At 44.5% G+C, this 15,950-nt stretch overlaps 1 long non-coding RNA gene across 1 annotated transcript; it reads right to left on the bottom strand.

Moving 5' to 3' along the window:
- Positions 1-995: 995 nt before the first annotated feature.
- On the bottom strand, positions 996-5,912 carry LOC114601003 (uncharacterized). The gene is made up of 3 exons (XR_003707713.2): positions 5,563-5,912; positions 4,038-4,146; positions 996-2,222 (listed from the first exon to the last, which is right to left on the bottom strand). It is a non-coding gene; the product is annotated as an uncharacterized LOC114601003 (long non-coding RNA).
- Positions 5,913-15,950: the final 10,038 nt, after the last annotated feature.

The raw sequence follows: 15,950 nt of genomic DNA, 5'->3' as shown, positions 1-15,950 counted from the left end.
CCCAATGAAAAGGGTAGTCCGGTAGAGGACTCCGGGGGGCGTTGCCTTGTCCGAAACCTAGGGAGGTAAGGGCCTCCGGCACGCCCCCAAGCGGTGACACCCGTGGGATCCTAGTTGGCGTACTTCAACAGGACCCCCACGGCTTGTGGATAACCCTTCCCGGTCTCCATGCCGGGTAGTCGATAGGAGCCAATGCCTAAGGCCAATACCTTCCTATTCCTGTAATCAATAAAGTTGTGGCCTTTTTATGCCCATTAACCTTAAATAATGTGTCCCGTGTCTTCATTTCACATGGGGGAGGGGACTTGCCACGCAACAACTTCCCACATGTTGGCTAGAGCAAGAGAGTGGGTCAAAGCAAGGGTGCATTTGGGTGGTGAAAACACCACGCTTCATGGTAGGCCATAAAATGAGCCCTCGGTGCCCTGACCCACGGGTCACGTTTTTACCAAAAAATCTGACGTCCGATTCACTTGGAAAATGGTGCCCAACCCCTGCAAATTGCCTGCTGCAAAGTCGTCCGATTCACTTGAAAAGGGTGCCAACACCTGCAAATTGCCCACTGCAAAGTTTGGCGGTACAAACAGCGCGTTCCACAGTGGGTGGAAGGCAATATGGGGGGAAATTGTGCTGTTGCTGTGGCTTCGTAGCTAGAAAACTCTCTTTTTGCCTCTTATGTGACAACTCAGCAGAGTTTGTTTTCACATTGGGAGAAACATATTGATGGTAGAGCCGTTTAAAAATGTAACCATTTTGGAACCAATGGTTCTGCCATCTTGGCCTCACCACCAAGAAGGGTCTATCTCTTGTAAGCTTGTCCTAAGACGTGGATGGTCATGTAATAGCTCTCATTTATGTCTCATAGCCAAGGAGTAATTATCACTTTGTTAGCATGGCATCTTGTATACCCTGCTTCTTTACATTTCCAACACTTATTAGATCCTGTTCTATACATTTTTGCTAATTTAACCAGATACCACCAATACATCATTTTCATATAATTCTCTTTTACTAGGGTTGTATGCAACAAATCATAAAATATTGCATGTCAATAAAAAGGTCATAAATGCAACAATCTGAATAAAATATATATATTTAAAAAAATAATTATAATAGAATGATGAGAGTTCATATTCAACAAAACTGGAAAGTCATAGGAACTCTCTGATAGCCTTAGACTAACTGAAAGAGAACTGAAACTGACAGAGCCTTCCATCCCTGCCTCTGACTGCAGTTTTTCCACCTAGGAATTTGTTTTCACAGAAAATCCATCCCTGGCCTTCCCTACAGTTTGCTTTACTTTTTCTTTACTTTTGCAGTGTAATTTGAAAGTGGTGTGTGGGATGGGGAGTTGCTGCTATTGTTACACAGACTCTATCATGTGCCAGCCCTCCAATGCCTAAGCCAAATCCAACCTACACCTGGAATCAAGAGTTGGTGGGGCCAACCATGGTCCGCACCACAGCGAATAGGAAAAGACCAAGGAGCCACAGAATGGACATGGTCATCTATTTAAAAAAGAAGAGCAGATGAAGATTGCTCTTAGACAGAAGGCATCGTCAACAACTGGATCAGTGAGCTCCACCCGACAAGCCACTTATTGGGCATGCATCTTGATTTGCTTGCACAAAGCTTATGCAGAAGTCAGATTATATCTGGACTTTAAGGAGCAAGCTGGATGACAGAGCACTTTAATCCACTTTAACTGCGCCAACCTAAATCTCCAGTGTACACTGCAATCCCTCCCACAAAATACTAACAAGGAGGTGGCCAGAGAGAATGGCAGCTTACCCAGACACGGGCTGGGCAGCTATTGTGGCCTATCGTGGCAGGCTCTGACCCCCAGGAAGCAACGCTGTGACAAGATGGCCGTCAGCTGGGGAATTCCTATGTCGGCCACTTGGATTGGCAGGCTTTTCCACCATCCATTTGGTGGCCAATACAGCCAGGCTAAGTGGACGGGGCTTCACTCCGGTCTGCCCCCAGCCTATAAAGGATGGCTGTTCCCAATCCCAGTTGGCTGAAAAACATCCCCCCTTTCCACTTGGTTCAGGCTTTCTTTCTGGCTTTTCTTTCACACTCTCCATGACCAGCTTGACAGGTCCTGGTGGATCCTGTAGGGATTTGACAAATGAGGTATTTGTCAGCTTCAGGGTATGGAGAGCCGGAAGGGGAGAGTCCAGGGCTGGCATTGCCTCGGCAAGGTCTCCCTCGCACTCCTCCTGTAATCATATCAAATATACCACATTGTCAGGATGAACAGTCCAGTGAAACGATAACTTTCCAAGAACCACCCTTTCCTTTCTTATTCCAGGTGCTGCCACTGGATGTGCCTTGATTGGAATTGATTGAGGGCCCTCTCGGTGGCAGTTCCCCACCTGTCAAATGCACTCCCTGGTGCAACGGGAAGGTGTAAGTTTTAGAACTCAGTGGGGATTTGATAACCCTGGTCTCCCCTGGCCTAACACTCTAACTCATTCTCATTCTCATTCTCATCCTCTCCCTTTCTTTGCTTGCTTGTGTTGATGGGGAGAGGGAGAGGGGTAGAGGGAGTTATTTTTTGTCTTTGGAAGATAAATGCATCAATATTCTTCCTAGATGACTTAAATATGTCTGTCAAGGAGGTATATGGAGCCTAGCCTTCTATAGAATTCCTTAGGCAATGGATTGATCACCGCCACTGGTATGACAAGAAGGACACCTCAAGGCTTGCTATTGTTGATGTTCTGTTCCTTTCAGCAAAGGGGCCTCCGGGAGGTGGAAGGAATGATATTACCGGCATGATGTCAGATTAAATGTAATAGGACAGCCTTTCTCAACCTTGGGTCCCCAATGTTGTTGGACTACAACTCCCATCATCCCTAACTAGAAGGACCAGTGGTCAGGGATGGTGGGAGTTGTAGACCTACAACATCTGGGGACCCAAGGTTGAGAAGGGCTGCAAAGGGGCACCATCTTTCCCTTTAATAGCAAACTCAACAGGTGAATGTTAGACTTGTAGCTAAGAAAGAGCCATGGAGAAAGAAGAAAATCTAAAGGCAATGGGGGAAATGTACAAACACAAAAGCTGGTGCCATAAGAACTGGACATGCTCATTACCCAGGGAATAATTAATTGGGGTGGGGAGGTGGAAAACATGGAGGAAGGAGGGGGTCACCCTGACTGGAAACCTTATCAAGAGCACTCATATTAGAAGGTGAGGGTGCCCAACATCTTTCCCCTTCTACTTTCAGACTCAGGTAGTTGCGTGTCAATCAGTCTTAAAGCAATATCAGCCTAAAAATGGTAGCTCTCCTAACAACTTTCAGCACCTTTAACAAACTACAGTTCCCAGGATTCTTTGGCAGAAGAAGCCCATGCAATTTAAAGTGGCATAATAGTACCTTAAATGTATGGTGTAGACGTGACCTTGCCCATAGCTGTCAACCTTCCCCTTTTTTTTTTTGCGGGAAATTCCCTTATTCCAGCACCTTTTCCTGCTGTTTCCCGCTGCTTCCCGCTGCTATCCCGGATTGTTAGATATCCCGTAGACTGTCCCCGGGACAGGTGAGGCTGCTGATCCCTTATTTTCAAATCTGAAAGTTGACAGCTATGACCTTGCCACCTTCACCAGCAGTTTCAACTATCTGCCTGGGGTCACCAGAAGGAATGGCAAAGCTGCATTGAGACTTACTCTGCCTTCCTTTGTGTCTCACAGGGCGTTTCACAAGGCACCTGGCCATTGTTTCCATCAGTGCCTTTGATGATCAAACTTTAGATTTGAGATTTGAGACCAGTATTCTGAGGCCACTATTCTGAGAAATGTGCTTCTCTTCAAGAGAGCACATGTCGTGGTATTTGTATGTGCAGAAGCTGCCCCAGGAGTTTAAACATAACACATAACTTTCTTTGGTACGATAAAACATACAGTGCTTTTTTCTGGGTGGAAAAATGTTTAGGGGTACTCTCATTTTGACTCAAGGAAATCACCATTTTATACTTGAAATTGGGGAAACTAAATACAATAAATGGACAAAAGTACAAGGAACATGTACTACCTCATGCTAGATTCCAACTTCTACTTCACACATTAAATGCTTGTTCAGTCTGAGACTCAGGAAATGAGACCGCCATCGGGGGTAGCAACAGAATGGAGGATTCACCGTGCTAGAGAAGAAAATAAAATGTTTAAAATTTTTAGTTTCTTCTGTTTGATTCACAAAATGTTTAGGGGTATGAGTACCCCTGCGTCCCGCAGAAAAAGTACTGAAAACACACACACACACACACACACACACACACACACACACACGAAACTGGCAGACATGAGATTTTACAAACTTATTCTGAGGCACATAGTAAAACTCCCTCTCTCACTCTCTGCACTTGATAACAGACCTAACTGAAAAGAACTGCCTGCTGTGGTGACATCCTAGGATTCCAGACCACATCAACTCCTTCCATAATGCATTTTCCCCAACAACATCTAGCCACTATCTACCACTGCCACTGCTCTTGCTATAGAATCCTATACTGTTGTGTGTTTATTATCTGAAATGACACTTGATTTAGGATCAGGAGGCTGATAAAAAACCTCCATGGTTAGCAAAATAGAAAGCTGTTGTTGGTCCATCTAACTTAGTGTTGTCTGCACTGACCATAGCTGTCAAGTGTCCCTTATTTGGCGGGACAGTCCCTTATCCCAGCGCCATGTCCCGCTGCTGTCCCTTTTTTAAAAAAAGATATTTATTAAGATTTTCAAATTATTACAAAATGAAAACAGAAAAAAGAAAGATACAAAATAAAAATGATTAAAAACAATCCACTTTCCATTACTTAACTTTCATTTGCTTGTTTCCCGGACCTCCTCACACCTCCCTTTTTTGTATTCCAGTTCATTTTATTAGTTCAGCAAATCCTTTCCCTCTTTATTTAACCTAGTCTTTAATCTTAAAATATTATAGCATTAAATTTTTACCTATTAATGATCCATTTTTTCATATTCCTTTATAGCATTACAGCTAGAAACCCCCATGCTTCAATCCAACATCATTTTAACACTCTTTAATTTTGCAGTATTTCTGTAAATAGTCTTTAAATTTCTTCCAATCTTCTTCCACCGACTCTTCTCCCTGGTCTCGGATTCTGCCAGTCATTTCCGCCAGTTCCATATAGTCCATCACCTTCATCTGCCATTCTTCCAGGGTGGGTAGATCTTGTGTCTTCCAATACTTTGCAATAAGTATTCTCGCTGCTGTTGTGGTGTACAAAAAGAAAGTTCTGTCCTTCTTTAACACCAATTGGCTGACCATGCCCAAGTTTCTTGCTGGGAGGACCGGGGGTTGGTCTGGATGACCTCTGGGGTCCCCCTTGCAAATTGGATTTGTCTACCTGCCATTTATAGCCCTGTGCATTGGCTTGCTAGCATTCATGTCATTTCATTCTCTCTTTGTTTCTGGCCTGCTCTAGTCTCGCAGCCTGGGCCTTGCCCTGTGGCAGACACGTGTTAATTTATGAGAGCCCGCCCCTGAGGAGCCTGGCCAGTTCCTTGTTCATGCATCCGGCCACCCTTTAACTCATTACCAGTTCACAGGAGTGCCCTTTGAGGGAGCTCTTGTTGTGCGACATCAGGCATGGCCTGATGGAGTGGTTGGAGGTAAGTTGAATGGTTTTCCGGATGTAGGTGGCCTTGGCATCAAGACTGCAAGTTCGTGGTCTTGGGTGGCAGTTATGGCCTTGGGTGGAATCCTTGTGTCTTTTCTTCCCTATATGGTGGGGGGCAGGGCGTGAAGTGGTGACTCACCCCTTTGCGGCGGCGATTCCAGGGTCCCCCTCTTAAAGGGGTTATAGATATGGGTGTCACTGGCCATACACCGAAAGGTCATCAGTGAACTACCTTGCATGCGGGGATATGGGCTTGGCTGCCCTGCTACACTTACCGTATTTTTCGCACCATAGGGCGCACCGGACCATAGGGCGCACCCAGTTTTTAGGGGGGGGGGGAATCAGGAAAAAAAATATTCCCCCCCCCCAGCCCCAAAGAGCAGCGTACTTGCTGCACACAACCTCTCCCTGCCAGAGGGGTTGCGCGCAGCTGTGGAACAAGCCAAGGCAGCGAGCGGGATGGATCCCGCTCACTGTTTTGGCTTCGCCTTTAGCCCCGTGCAACCTCTACCTCCTGGGAGAGGCTGCGTGGGGCTAAAGAATCCATAGCCCCGTGCAGCCTCTCCTTGCCGGAGGGGTTGCGAGCAGCTATGGAAGAGGGCAAGGCAGCGAGCGGGATGGATCCCGCTCGCTGTTTTGGCTTCCCCTTTAGCCCCGTGCAGCCTCTCCTTGCCGGGAGACGCTGTGCAGGGCTAAAGAAGCCATAGCCGCGTGCAGCCTCTCCCTGCCAGAGGGGTTGCATGTGGCTATGGCACAAGCCTGCATTCGCTCCATAGGACGCACACACATTTCCCCTCAATTTTTGGAGGGGAAAAACTGCCTCCAATAGAACGAAAAATATGGTACATCTCGCAGAGCACCCCCATATCCCATTTACTCTGATGAGCCCCAGTTCCCCCCAGCTGGGGGGCTGGGAGGGATACACGCCCAAGGCCTAAGCCAAGGTCTTCCTACATTCGGAAGTTTAATAAAGTTGTGGCCTAATTTTAATTCCACATAACGTCAGAGTCTTTATTCCTTCCTTATGATCCCTGGTGGCTGGGGCTGTTGCTGACTGGTCACACAATGCATATACTACACTGGCTCTGGCCTGGTGGAACGCTTTGTCTCATGAGACCAGGGCCCTGCAGGACCTGATTTCTTTCTGCAGGGCCTTTAAGACAGAGTTGTTCCACCTGGCCTTTGGCTTGGAATCATCTTGATCCCCTCCCCCTCTTTCTCCCCCCCCCTCTCCTCCTGTGATGGAACTCCTATTTGGGGACTTCCCTGGCTTTTTTCTGGCTCATGTAGGACCAGTCTGGATAGTTAGCCTTGGTGAACACTTGACGTTTTCATTCCCAAAAAAGTTTTTGATTTGAGTTTCTACTGAAATGAGGCTGCAATTTAATGTTGCATTTTAATCTTGTTTTTTAAGTTGTATTTTAATCAATTGTTTTTATACCTGGTGCTAGCCGCCGTGAGCCCGGTCTTGGCCTGGGAGGGCAGAGTATAAATAAAATATAAATAAATAAAATTTATTATTATTTTCATATTATTACTAAGGTAATCAGTGCACAAAATGCATATATTTCTGAAAATAACATGCAGAAATGAATTATGTTGGGGGAAATGGCTTGCAAAAATGGATATATTAGGCAAATACATACAAAAATGTGTATGTTGGGGGAAATTAGCACTCAAATGCTAATGATTTTTTTTGGGGGGGCGGGGGGGTGCGTATTGCAAACCGGTGTGGAAATCAGCAGAACTGAACATAAAATTGGGAAAATGAGAAACCGAAATTAACGGATTTGCTCATCCCTCGTGATGTCTGCAACTCTTCACCATGGCAAAGTGGGAGAAGAGAACCTAGGGGTGGGGTACGTTGGAAAGAAAGGTCAGGGTTACATTTAACTTTTTTTGCTCCTTTTCAAAGGATTGGCAAAACAATGGCTGTGGAAAACCTTCTCCTGATTCCTTCAAAATCTCACTACGTCTTCAACCTGCGCAATTTCTCCTGGGTCATCAGAGGAGTGTTGCTCTGCCACCATACCCATTTGCACCTGTGAAAGCTACACTTGCTTTTATTTCTTCAACAAGGGCACCATCGTCACCATAAAGTTCAGCTTCAGGAAAAGCCTGAGCTGAAATAGAAGAACAAGCTGATTGTAGAAAGTGCAGCAAACAAGAAACAGCTGGAGGAGATTGAAGACGAAATCCTGGAAGTTCTTTCCAAGTCAGAAGGAAATCTCTAAGAAGATGAAACAGCTATTAAAATCATCTCTTCCTCCAAAGAGTTGTCTGAAGAAATCTCTGAAAAGCAAGAAATTGCCACTATTACTGAAATGGAAATAGCTACCACCTGAATTTGGGTACAAGCCAGTGCCCATTCATTTTGCAATAGTCTTCTGCGTGTCTGATCTGGCTGACATGGAACCAATGTATCAATATTCCCTGATATGGTTTATTAACTGCTATTTCCAGTCTCTTGCCAATAGCAGGAAAAGCGACATTTTGGAAGAAAGGATTGACTTCATAATTGAACATTTCACAATCAGCATCTACAATGACTGCCGATCCCCGTTTGAGAAGGTCAAGCTTCTTTTCTCCTTCCTTCTGACTATAGGGATCGTGAAAGGAGGAGATGAGATTGATGGTGAGGTCTGGCGTTTCCTACTGACAGGTAAGGTTGCGCTCAAGAACCCGGATGCGAATCCTGCCCCAGAGTGGTTGTCTGACAAATCATGGGCTGAAATTGTGCATTCCTCAGGGCTGAAAAACTTGCATGGGCTGTTGCATCATGTGGAGTCCAATGTTGTGGAGTGGAAAACGATTTATGGTTCTGCCAAACCTCATGAAGAAGAGTTTCCTGGTGAATGGAATCTGGTCACAGGTCTTGACCGCATGGTCATCCTCCAATGCCTGAGACAAGATAAAATCATCCCAGCCACCCAACTCTTCATCACAGACAACATGGTGAAGATAAATATCAAACCCCCCACCTCTTATTTTTGTTCTGTTGCCAGGTGCTGATCCCATGGCATGTTGGTTTCTTAAATACCCAACATGAAATCCTTCTTTTATGATACTGCCTTTCCAGTTGAACAAGGCTATAATCTGCATCTTTCACTACCCACACCCTGAGCAGCAGCTCAAACTCTGACCCAGAGGAGGAGTGCACAGCCCTTTTTTTAAAAAAAAAAATGGCAGTGCAAGCAGATGAGGAGGAGGAGTCTGGATTTGATATCCCACTTTATTACTACCCTAAGGAGTCTTAAAGCAGCAAACAATCTCCTTTCCCTTCCTCTCCCACAACAAACACTGTGAGGTGAGTGAGGCTGAGCGACTTCAGAGAAGTGTGACTAGCCTAAGGTCACCCAACAGTTGCATGTGGAGGAGCGGGGAAGCGAACCCGGTTCACCAGATCACGAGTCCACTGCTCTTAACCACTACACCACACTGGCTCTCAATGAGGTGCTGGACCCAGACCTGGGTCCCCCATTCTAAACTTGAGCCAGAGATTCCATGGCCAGTGGCAGTAATGCTTCTCAATGCCAGTTGCAACAGTGCTGCTGTGTTCAAGACTTACTTGCAAGTTGCCCACAGGCATCTGGTTGAGCATTATGAGAGCAGGATTCGGGACTAGGTGGGCCATTGGTTCTTATTATGCTCTTATGAGACTCCCAAACTGGGATCCCCAGAGACAGCATCTCCGGGGTCAGATTCATCTGTAGGTCCAACCTTCCCTTCTGCCCCAGGGCCTGTTCTCCAGCACACAAAATGCAGCCAAGGGAACTCATCAGAGAAAGACCACAGTTCATGGTACCCTTTTCATGGAGAGGTTCACAGGTTCAGTTGCTGGCATCTCCAGGTAAGGCTTGGAGAGAAATCTGCCTTAAGCCGTGGAGAGCTGTTGCCAGTCCGTGTTACCCTAACTGGGCTAGATGAACCCATGTTCTGACTCTGTATAAATAAAGTAGCTTCCTACTGACATTCCTTAATTTAGCTGTATGTTGTGTGCAGAAGTCTTTCCAACAGCAGCTTGCCTGAAAGTCCTCAAAAAAGCACTTTAATAATAATAATAATAATAATAATAATAATAATAATTTTCTTTGTACCCCACCCATTTGACTGTGTGGCACCATGAGCAGCTTCCAACATATCTAAAAACATAATAAAACATTGCATATTAAAAAGCTTCTCTTTACACGGCTGCCTTCAGATGTCTTCTAAAGGTGACAGTTACTTTAAATGAGAAGATTCGGGGCTGAAATGACTGGCAGAATCCGAGATCTGGGTGAGGAATCAATGGAAGAGGACTGGAAAAAAATTAAGGACTATTTGCAAAAACATTATAAGTTGTATGAATGTTAAGAAATATGCACGATTAGGAAATTTTTGCTTTAGCAACTTGTTTAGGTAAACTGGAAATTAAGACAAGAAAAAAGAGGTAGTAATATGAATCAACTTTATTATGTTAATTTTAAATGAACAAAGTTGGGATACGAGATTGTGAATTTGGGAACATAATAACTGAAAGATACAGTAAGTTAAGAAACAAGGTAACAATTTGCTGAAACTTTTATTGCAAAGAACGCAGAGTCTGGAGGATGTGGGGAAGTCCTTTTGGAATATTGAAAAAACTATTGAAAGTTGGATTGAAATAACCTTTTTTTCTATTATTTTTCTTTGTATTTGTTTCTTGTACTTTCTTATTTCTATCTTGTGTATATGAACCTAAGAAAAGAAACTCAATAAAAATATTTAAAAAAATAAAAAAAAAATGAGAAGATTCGGTTTGGGTTTCTTGAATAGCGCTCCTGACACTAAAACCCTGCACATTTATTAAAACAATTTGTATTTAAATATTTGACCCTAGGCTTGATGATTTCAGCTTGGAAAGCATCCAGACTACTTCACTTGGCCAGGGCCAAGGAACAATCGCAGCAAAGATGATTAATCAGGCTATCGTGGATGGGACTTGGGTTGTGCTGCAGAACTGCCATCTCTCAACCAGCTGGATGTCTGCTTCAGGAAAAAAATGGTGAAGAGGTCATAGTACCTGAGAGTACTCATGACAAGTTCAGGCAAGAATTCAGTATCTATTAATCAGTCTACATAAATGCTGTACAAATCCTGTTTCCTGGGCTCCAGACATCCTCTTATGCTGATCAGGAAAGGGGTGCAATGAAAGTTCTGATCCCCTGGGGCTCTGGGGTCACAGAGAAAGTGGCAGCAGGCTTTTTTTTTTTTTTAAGGCAATATTAGGTAAATATCTCTTCCCAGAAATTGATATTTTCAGTTGGAACTCCCAAGCAGGTACCTTCATTCTACTCTTTTTGGAGCCTGCTAAAAACATCCATAAATGTAGAATCTTGACATACATTTTAATTTGCTCCCTGCCCATCGTTGATCTTATTTATTTTTCAATGTTTTCAATAGTTGTTTCCTTTTTTTAGATGATTTTATGGTTTTACTCTTTTTGTAAGCTGCATTGAGCTTTTCTTGCAATCAAGTGGTGTATAGATCTTAAGAAATAAATAAAAATAAAAATACACCCAGATTTAGGCAAGCCCTATCAGGACCATGGACAGGTCCTGTGACCTCCAGTGGCTGCAGTTTTCTCTTGATTGTGGTTAATGGGTGGATGTTGTCTCAGCAAAGAGGTTGAGGTTGGCAAACCCTGCCCTGCAATTAGCCCTGCCTTTGCGGAGGAGCTTGCTGTGTTCTTTAAAGGGCTATTGTCCACTTCCATAAATGCTAACATCTACAAGGCTGAAAGATGAAATGCTACTGGGGACTCATCCTAAGGGTTTGAGTCACAAACCCCACCTGAGCCCACTCACAAAGGGCCATCAGAAATCCCACCTCAGCCCACTCACAAAGCACCATCACAAACGCCACCTCAGCAGACTCACAAAGGGCCATCACAAACCCCACCTCAGCACACTCACAAAGGGCCATCACAAACCCCACCTGAGCCCTCTCACAAAGGGCCATCACAAACCCCGCCTCAGCTCACTCACAAAGGGCCATCACAAACCCCGCCTCAGCCCACTCACAAAGGGCCATCACAAACCCCACCTCAGCCTGTCACAAAACGCCCTCACAAACCCCATAGTATATTGGGATTTGTGACAAACCTCCATCATCCCTAGTAACGCAAGGCCAGCTAACATCTGGCTGCTTATTAAAAGTGTCCCACTGTAGTTTCCAGTTCCCCCCTGTGCCCACTGTATTAGGGCTCCGGTCACCTTGTGAGCAGAGTCTTATTTAGTCTTCTGTTTTAATCAGAAGGTATCTCTGCATGCTCTATAAACACCTTACCATTTCATTCCAATGCGTTGTTTCTATTCCTAGGTGAATCTAACTATGGAAGGAGATTACTGGATGACAAGGACAAGCTTCTCCAGCTCTCTGTTCTTTCCAATTGCATATTGTAAAGCTGCAGAAGTCCTGGAAAACTATCAGCTTTCCCCAGAGGGGGAATATTTTGTAAAAAGTCCATTCTTTTGGGAGGAGTGGGTTTGTTGTTCAAGGCCTCCCAATCACCTTGACTGCACAACCGGGATTTGCTGGGATGTGGCTGAATCCCACCCAAGACTAACGCTGGTCTGGAAGTCCTCTTTACTGTGCTCCCAGTTTGCTTTCTTGGGTTGAGCCCAACTCTTTGCTTTGTCATTTCATTCAACTTCGCTTCTGGCTTTCCCCAGTTCCTACCATGGCTTTTATTTTAAGGTAAGGGTCATGGCTTTGAGCCCCTGCACTGCAGGCTGTTGAACTAGATGACCCTCTATTCCATTCTAGCTCTATGATTCTTTGATTCTGTGACTTCATCCATTCCTGTGTAAGGTCTTCCTTGCCCTCTGCCTTCCTCTCTCTGCCCCAGATATTAATCTTCTGGTGGTTTTAGGCCCCATCTGCACCATACATTTAAAGCAATATGATACCTATTTACACAGTCATGAATCCCCCCTCTAAAATCCTGGGAACTGGAGTTTATTAAGGATGCTGAGAGGTTAGTTTCTCTTCCTAGGGAACTCTGGAGCTTGCAGCTCTGTGAGGGGAACACAGCTATTAGATTTTGGGCATATATTGATGGATCACAAAGTTTATTTGAGTCTGCTACTTTTATTTTATTTTTTCCCCTATTTTGTTTTATGTTGCTGTTTGATTAGTCAGGACACACACACACACACACACACACACACACAGACGCACACACTCTTTTGTTTATTTTCTATGGGACAGACAGCAACAGCAGCAAAAAAACAGTAGGATATGTAAGGCACAACTTGAAAGGGGAAAGCTATTATTATAGTCAGTTGGACAGGAAGAAATGACTGGATTGGATATAGAAGAAAGAAGAGGATGAGTCAAATATGAAACATGGGCTGCATGTCAGAATATTTGTTCCACCCCTTAGCTTTTGCCATAACCAGATAGTAATATTGGCTCGGCTAATTAGGCCATACAATACCCTATTGCACCAGCTCATTTGTCTTATGGATATGCTTTGCAGTATTCAACCTTTTAGTTCCTTTAAGGCCAGAACTCAAAAGATGGAGATTCAAAGGGGGACAACATATCTCTCATGCAGTGAATGGGCTGGACACATTTTAGAGGACGTGTGCAATGACTGACATTCTGAGAGCCAGTGTGGTGTAGTGGTTAAGAGCGGTAGTCTCGTAATCTGGGGAACCGGGTTCGCGTCTCCGCTCCTCCACATGCAGCTGCTGGGTGACCTTGGGCCAGTCTTTGAAGTCTCTCAGCCCCACTCACCTCACAGAGTGTTTGTTGTGGGGGAGGAAGGGAAAGGAGAATCTTAGCCGCTTTGAGACTCCTGAAGGGGAGTGAAAGGCGGGATATCAAATCCAAACTCTTCTTCTTCTGGGGAAGAGTAACTCAGGCCTCTTACAATGATGTTTCCACAAGTACCACACAAGAAACTATTCAGCCTTAAACGAAGATCAAAGAACAGGACTCTGCATTTCTGCCTTGTAGAATATTCTGAAGGGATAAAGGAGCACCTAAGTTGTGCTTTCAAGACATCTGCAAGAAAAAGGTTTCTTACTTGAGCCAGACCCTGTTGACACAAGTGCTACCAAGAGCACAAAACAATTGGAGAAGTGTTCATAAGCTGCTGTTCCCCGCATCACCCTATTCAAATGAAACAGCTCAGGCTGACCTGTGTTATTCCTATGGCAGCCCGAGACACCACTGTCCTGATAACCTTAGGTGGGTTATTCCATGCTTTGTCTGGAGTTTGTCTGCCCCATTGTAAGACTCAGCTGCCAGCTCAATTGGCTGCTGTACGTGGAATGGGATTGAAGAGGCACCGTTTTGTTTTTGCTTTTTGCTTCAGGCAGCAAAATGTATTGGTCTGACTCTGCATATTGACTGATAGCAAACTGTTCCTATTGGTAATAATGTCACTTTGGCTGCATTTGAAAGCCATTTACCCTTTTCCAACTTTCAGGCTGACGACTTATTCATGGGGCCAGTTCAGACTTGTTTGGAATTTCTTTGCCATCATTGCAGGGTCATGGCTAAGACATCCCCCATCCATCTCACTCTTTCCATGATGACACTGTATATTGCTTTGTTTGATAAGGATCCTGTGAGCTTCATCTTCCCGCTCGCCCACCTCCACCTTGTTGCGCCCTAAGACTGAGGGAGCAACTGCGTTAGTTCTCCCATCTCATTTGTGCCCTAGAAAGATATGGAAATGTCACAGAGGAAGCCCATGTTGTGCTGCGTCATGCTAAAAGTGCAGAGCACACTGGTATGTGTATGCAAAAGAATGAACTGGGGAAACGTAAAACTGTAGTAAAGGACATGTGCTGCTGTTCTGGAATTTTTGTTCTGGAATTATTCTAGTTCACCCAGAATTCAGGAAGAGTGGGATGTAGGAATGCTCTGGCACAAACCAGAAGAAGAGCTGTACATAGCATTGACACTTTCTTAGTGGGAAGCAATGCACAAATCTAATAAACCTATAAAAAGGAAAGTTGTAATAGGTGAAGTCATCTGGCCTCCCTAGGCTAACCATTTCTCTTTACCTGTCACCTGTTTCCATATGAAATGGTCTTGCACTGAACTCCATAGGGGTATCTTCACCTACAACCTAGGTTTATCTCTACTCCAGATTCTCAATATAGTGCATCTAACAAAATGATTTTGAAAGTCCACATTCACTTTGACCTTGTCATACCACTGATATCCATGTCACCCAAACCTTAAATCATGACCCTCTAATTCCAAAATCCCCCTATTTCTTAGGATCACTCACTCCTTCATCCACGCTAAGCAATAGGTGGCAAAATACAATTTCTAATCAGGCAGTTCCAATCCTCCCCTTTGCTTTACATCTTGCAGTAATTTCATTTTAACTTGTGGTTTTTTTCATTGCCACAACACTTAGATAAACCCCTTTTGCCATTCTTTAAATAGTGAATCAGTCACAAGAGGTATTATTTGAAATAAAAATATCATTCTAGGCAAAGCATTCATTTTTATCACTGAAATTTTGCCTAGCAATGACAATTTTAACTTTTCCCATCTTGGCATAATAATTCAAGACAGGGGTGCCAGATTACATCACAATCCAACGTTAAGTTTATATTGGGGTTATCTGGTGCACAGAGGGCATTTCAGCAAATGAGCTGCAAATAGGTAAGTTGTTAGGTGAACAGCCTGGGAGGGAAAGTGTTCTGGGATTTAAAAGCTGTCTAAAAACAATATTCATCTGCTTTTCTTTTTTCATAGATTACGATGTCGATTTTCTGGATAATTCTCTTGGTGTCAATTTCTGGCACCAAACATGCTGAGGTAAGAAAAACATGTGACTAGCATAGGGCTTGCCGATACGAAGGTCGGCAGTTTGAATCCCCATGACGGGGTGAGCTCCCATTGCTTGGTCCCTGCTCCTGCCAACCTAGCAGTTCAAAAGCATATCTAAGTGCAAGTAGATAAATAGGTACCGCTCTGGTGGGAGGGAAAATGGCGTTTCTGTATGCTGCTCTGGTTTGCCAGAAGCGGCTTAGTCATGCTGGCCACGTTCCCGGAAGCTGGACGCTGGCTCTCTCAACTAGTATAGCGAGTTGAGCGCCCCAACCCGAGAGTCGTCTGCGACTGGACTTAACAGTCAGGGGTCCCTTTACCCTTTATCTTTAAAGGTAAAACATTTGCATTTATTTCTAAAAATTTCTAAAAATGCCCCCCCTTTCACTGGCAGAGGAAGAGGAGTGCAGGGGGAGCACACCATCCCCGGCAGCATGATCCTGGCAGGGTGCCATTGCAGCTGCCCCCGCGCTGGGCACCCCACC

The sequence above is a fragment of the Podarcis muralis genome, chromosome 8 (genome assembly GCF_964188315.1).
Source record: "Podarcis muralis chromosome 8, rPodMur119.hap1.1, whole genome shotgun sequence".
In the NCBI taxonomy this organism is placed as follows: Eukaryota; Metazoa; Chordata; class Lepidosauria; order Squamata; family Lacertidae; genus Podarcis; species Podarcis muralis.
This window is presented reverse-complemented; position numbering and strand designations above follow the sequence as displayed.